We start from the raw sequence: 6,202 nt of genomic DNA on the forward strand, positions 1-6,202 counted from the left end.
TTGGGCCAAATCTTCCACTATATTATAATGTTGCGCCGCTCTAGAGCAGGGATTAAGTGTCGACTTGTGTACTACTCCCTTTCGCGGTTTTATTGTTAATTCAGGAATTATGGGTGGTACAACTTCTGTCGAAGTTGTTGTCGAACTACTTGGTTGATCTTTATCCTTGTCGTTCGACAGCTGCAGATTCCCGTAATATTTGTTCCTTGTCGAAATCAAAGCATCATTTGGTTGTTTTGAAACCGACAACATTAGCACTTGAGATGGGGAAGCATTTCCACTATCAACCAGATTTGTTCCTAGATTTGGAAATGGATCAGTTAACACTGCTGAGGTTTTTGAACTCTTAAAGAATTTCTTAAGTTCAGCTTTGTATGGACATTCTTTCATCCAATAATCCTCATCACATATCTGACATCCTGAAGGGGGTTTCCTATTTCCAGGAGGGTTTGAAGAAGGTTTTTCAGGAGATGACTCACCCTGTTTCTTCTTCTTCCCTTTGCCTTGTTTTTTCTTGCTTCCTGGTTGTTTGGTTTCTTTGCCCTTATCTGTCGATATGGAATTTACTTCCGAAGCAAGAAGTTCGTCTTTTTCATTTTGATCTGAAATCTTACGGGCCTTCTTAGATGTAGCCTTTGTCGATTTCGTGTCTGTTTTGCTAATCACGCCATCACCGGCGTGAGAGTCATTGTTCGATTTAGGAGGAGGAGGAATTGAGAATTCCGATCTAGGGGCGTCAGGTATTTTGTCGTAGAGCGTGCCAGAGTGAGTATAGATCAAGTCCAGATATTGTGCATGAGCTATAACTTGCTCTTCCGTTACGACTCCCCCCTTTTCCACATCTTCCGTAATGGAAGGTAGTAATGACTTGATAAACCATTCAGCTAACAGCTGATCGGGAACGTACGTTTTTACCATCCTACGATGACGTCGCCACTCATGTATATGATCAGATATGTGAGTGGTTGTTGTCTGTTTGAAGTTGGTAAGAAGTTCTGTTCCCATTTCATACCTTATAGGTAATTGAAAATGGGTTAAAAAGGTCGTGGCTAAGTTACTGAAGTTGTCGAACGAAGCTCTAGGCAATTCAATATACCATTTTGCCGCTGGACCCGTTAACGTCCTCTGAAAAAGGTGAAGCCTTATCAAATCATCATTTAGGGTGTTTGATGAACACCATAGATGAAATGTCATCATGTGATTCGATGGATCTTCACCTGGATTTCCATTAAATTTAGGAATATCTGATGGAAGTTTATGCGGAATCGCTGGCCACCAAGGGGCGTAAGCAATTAGATCTTTTGTTAACCGGTGTAAATCAGGTAACTCTAAAGTTGCCACAAATCGTAACTGTTGATTCAGGTTAGGTGAAGCATACCCAGGATACGATGGAATCGCCTGAGCAGTTGGCCTTTGCATACCAGCATAATGCAGTTGATGCTGGTATGACTGATAAGGTTAGTGGACATGACCATTGTAAAATGGTTGATTTTGACCGTTTTGAATGTACGGTTGTCCACTTTTCGCAAAGATCTGCTACTCAGAACCTTGGTATACTTGTTGGAATTGTGGTTGTTGGTATTGCACCAGCCACGGTTGTGAAGCCATGTTCTGTTGCACTATACTAACCGTTGGACCAAGGTGTGGGGTAATTGTACCCATATGGACCTGTGTTGCCCCACTTGTTGGCAATTGTGGTTGAGTCACAGGGTCAAGGGGCAGTTGCATTACAACCTGAGAAATCTGAGGTTGACATACAACAGGCAGCGTTGGAACTTGTGACACTGTCACAATAGCTGGTGTAGTCGGGATATTCGACATAGGTACACATTGTTGCATTGAATACACAACCCTTGGTTGTTGAGGTAGTATAGGTACCCAACCACTTGAGGTAATTCCAGTATAACCTGAATATTGCTGTGAACTCCCATATGGATATCCTCCCGGAGGGGATAATGATAGGGCATATGGCCCCCCATACGGTGGTAATCCAGAACTCAAGGGAATTGTTTGCCCTTGGGGACCAGACTGCCCAAATTGACCTCCAGATGGATCAATTTGATGAGACTCAACATAAGAGTTGCCGGATATTATTCCGGAGGAACAAACAGGAACGGACCAGACTGTCGAAATAGCCCCTTAGTGGGCTCCTTCTAGCGGTTGAGAGCTAGTTGGGATAGATGGTATGCCGACGAACATTGTCGGAGTGACGGCAGGGAGTTCTGCTGTCGTTGTGTCAAACGACACAGTCCTAGATGTTGACGGTTGTTCAGACATTTGGAGTCTATCCAAAAGATTACATAGCGATTCTACAAGAACTTCCACTGGTGGTAGACCAACTTCTGATGAAGAAGGAAATAGAGTGACCCCGACTCCAAAGTGCGTTGGAGTACTTGTTTGAGGATCTTCTACAATTTCTTCAATCGCAATCAAACCAGGTGGAAGGGGAAGACCGTCAGGTCCGTAAAATATTTCTGGTGCCGAAGAAGGTGTGGAATCGATAGCGACAGATGTCTGAAGAGCAAGACTCTCCCAACCAGTTGTAGATGGAACTGGTTCAGTAACAAAAGTGTTTACTCTAAAACTAGGATCAATATCACTGTCCCTCTGTGGCTGTTGAACTTCTTTTGTAGAGGCAGGGTTTCCAGAAATGTTTGGAGTAACCGGAATCTCGGATGTTGTTGGAACAATTGTTCTAACTTTAATAGAAGATTTGGAACCGGTTAAATGAGTTCGCTTTGTCCGTACTGGTTTCGATTCCGAAGACAAAGACGGTTGACTTGTAAGCCTCCGCGAACGACGGGGTTTCAATTGACTTTCTTCCACGATTGCGGATTACTCGATCAACTAAAATACAAAAGGGGAATATGTTTCCGAATTAAATGAATTTTAGACGCTTTAGACACAACTTGTTTTTTCAGTTTTTAAGAGTCGAGAAAAAAGAAAAGATGACTCTAGTCTCCTTCGATTTTTAATGAACCTGAAGTGACTAGTGCTTAGATGGACCTTTTCCGTTAAGGAGTCTAAAAAGGAACGAAAGGGACTGCTCTGGAGATCTAGGTAGAGGGTGTGCCAAACCAATCACAAAACTGTAGAATACGTTTTACGGTACGACAGTCAATCTTCCCGAATGCTGTGTTAGGTGCATTGCGATCAGTAGGGCGGCCGACACGGCTTCCTATGGATAAAAGGTTTTAAGCCTATAGGGGTCTCCCAATATATACTCGACGGTACGTGGGAGCACAAGTCCGTACTGGCACTTATCGTCTCAAAGTGGAGGAATCACCCAACCATCAGTGAGGACAACAGTTACCAGGTTTTACGACGCGGGAACACGTCTCTAGCCTAGACCTCTATGTTGTGCGTTAAGTTCCAAAGCGTTGTTAGATTCATTCAATTTATTTTAAGTTGATATTTCTTAGAAGTTTGCCTTTTGGGTTCACCACGAGATGTAGATGTAATGCCTAAGTGCAATCTAAAGATGATAAGCAAGCTTTTATCTCTTTTCAACAATGAAAATCCTAGCTACAAGGGGAAAAGAAAGACACAATCTTTTCTCAAAGAGCAAAGAGCACACTGTAAATGCACTTTTCCTAAATCAAACCATACAAACTATCAATATGCAAATGCACATATGCATGTATTTGTTTTCACTTTCTTAATATTGATGCCTAAAAGGAAAGTTGATGTACAAATCTAAATTTGCTTTCAAGTGAAAAACACAAACAAGCTTCTTTTCGAAATCAAAAAGGTAGAGAAAATTACGACACTCTATGATTTTGAAATAAACACTCGTTTCGACACTAGAAAGTGACAAATTCAAACCAAAGGTAAAAGTAAAAGTATAATCAACTGTCAACAGCAAACAAAGTTTCTCCTAAGATCAAAATCGACACTTACGACAGATCTAAATCCAAGGACGACAATATGACTATTTTACTCTTTCAATGGAAAAACTGTAAATGATGTAACAAACACATAAAGAACATCTACATTCTTTTTGTACAAAGGAGCCGGAATTAAGGCAAAGAAAAGGGGTTTTCAGACAGGTACACACACTGATAACAGGCTGCAAAAATCAAAGATAAAACTGGACAAAATGAAACAAAGAACCTCAGCTACACAGGGCAAGGCTGATCAGCGCACCTGTTGCACAAAGAAACTGAATTGCAACACAGGTAGCCCTCTCGGGACCTGCATTGAAAAGCAGAACCTCTTCACAAAGCCTGCGCTGGGGCAAAAACGAGACTTTTATCCAGGTTCTGGGTCACGGTTTGTAGTTTAATCTATGGTTTTTGGCCGAGTAAAAGCAATCAGTAAGGTACAATCAGAGGGATGATTTAAAGGAGGACTAAGAGCTATCACAAAGGGTAATCAGATCATTTTTGAATCAGCTGTTCAAATCATAAACAAATCCAGTGAGTGGATTGAAGTAGCAGGTGTCTACTTTGCATTTGATAAATGGCAAATGCAGTTCGATTGCTACTTCTGTGTTTATGAAACAAACAACAAGAGAGACACAAACAAAACTAACTAGACACGATCCCCAACGGAGTCGCCATTTTGTTGTTGGGAAAAGTGTCCACTCAGAATGCCCCTATCCCACTAAGGTGTGATAGTGCCTTAGCAACAAACAAGGAAAACTACTTTCGTATTCTTCTTTATGAACTGTAAACGAAGAGGAATAGGATGAACCAACCTGTGTCTTTCGCTAGTCTTTTGATCCAATCTCTCTTCTCTTTGACATCCTCCCGCTACATGCTCCCTTACTTGCCCAGCTTCACCAAGTTCCTGCAAGATCACAGAAGAGGAAAACTACACAAAGACATAGATTTACAATCATAAATAGCTTAGGATCAGATTTAAGCTAAACATGCAAATATAACAAAACATCATTGATACACAAGCATGTAGGAGAAACTCAAATAGTTTTATTGATATAACAAGAAGATCCAGGAGGAGATACAACCAAGTGAGTCCCGATCCAGCATCAACCTCCCAGCAAAGGAATCCCTTCTTCACCTCCACAAAGCATAAATCACCCAATGCACTGATCTCAATCTCAAAACCAACAGCAATTCTCTGCAAAGTACAAAATTCCAGCCTCTTGGATCTCTGGGATGAGGGATCCATATACAGATGTATGCAGAGAGGATGAGTCAGCTTATGATTTGACTTGTGGCCTCTCTCTGTCAGTTCTTGCTTCCACTTGGAGACTGAGAGCCTCTTACTCATCCTTGGTTGAACTCAATGAGGCAAGTGTCATTGAGGAAGATTCTAGAAGCTTCCATTGTCTGTCCACCTCGCGGAATGACACTGCCATTTGTCATTTCCCACTCAGTGCACCCTGGTAGTGCATTTAGGTGCATTGCAACGCACCTAGCTAGTTTACTGGGGTGCTATGCAACGCAGCTGGCTAGTGGAGTAGCTGAAATGATCCTGATTTGACTGATTCTGAGCAGTTTCTGGTGGAGAACTTCTGGGAGAAGCTGTAATTGGTTGACCTTGTTCCTCTAGGGGTAGGAATAACACTTTTAGGGACTTAGGATCCCTTGGTTTATGGACATTTCATGCTTAGAGCTGTAAGGCACAAAAAAGTCTATGACAATGGTGCCAAACTGTCGAGCAATAAAAGGTGTCTTTTTCACCTCTATTTACCCTACATTAACTTGTCAACCCATGAATGATTTGTTATCTCAAAGAGTGTACTCAGTTTGAGGTTGTCATTTGTCAGATTAATGCTAGTAGTATAGTGCTCTAAATACAAGAGTAAACAGATGCTTGAAATAAGATCTACTTACAGAAAAGAAACTTAAAACTCAAATCATGCACTCAAAAAGCTATAGTAATTTATTAGTCAAGGGTACAGTAATGGTAACTCTTCCCTCTATAAACTGATGTAATAAAAAGACAATCAAGGAAAAAATCATCAATCTGGGAACTAGACAACATATGTCAATGCTCACTACAGTATTAGATCATTCTGCACACCAAAGCAATGATAATTCAAATAACAAGAAATGGAACAACAACTATTCTTATGAACGGGATTGAACAACAAAACCTCAATCTACGGAAATGAATGCAACAGTAATTATATCCTATAGGAATTAAGTAAAAATCCTTACTCTAAAGATAAATCGGATAGCAAACGGAAATGAAATATAGAACAATAACTCGAATAAAATATAAATGTACAAAA

The sequence above is a fragment of the Pinus tabuliformis genome, chromosome 4_2, assembly GCF_031772625.1.
Source record: "Pinus tabuliformis cultivar Carrire ecotype Pingquan chromosome 4_2, CPIR1, whole genome shotgun sequence".
In the NCBI taxonomy this organism is placed as follows: domain Eukaryota; kingdom Viridiplantae; phylum Streptophyta; class Pinopsida; order Pinales; family Pinaceae; genus Pinus; species Pinus tabuliformis.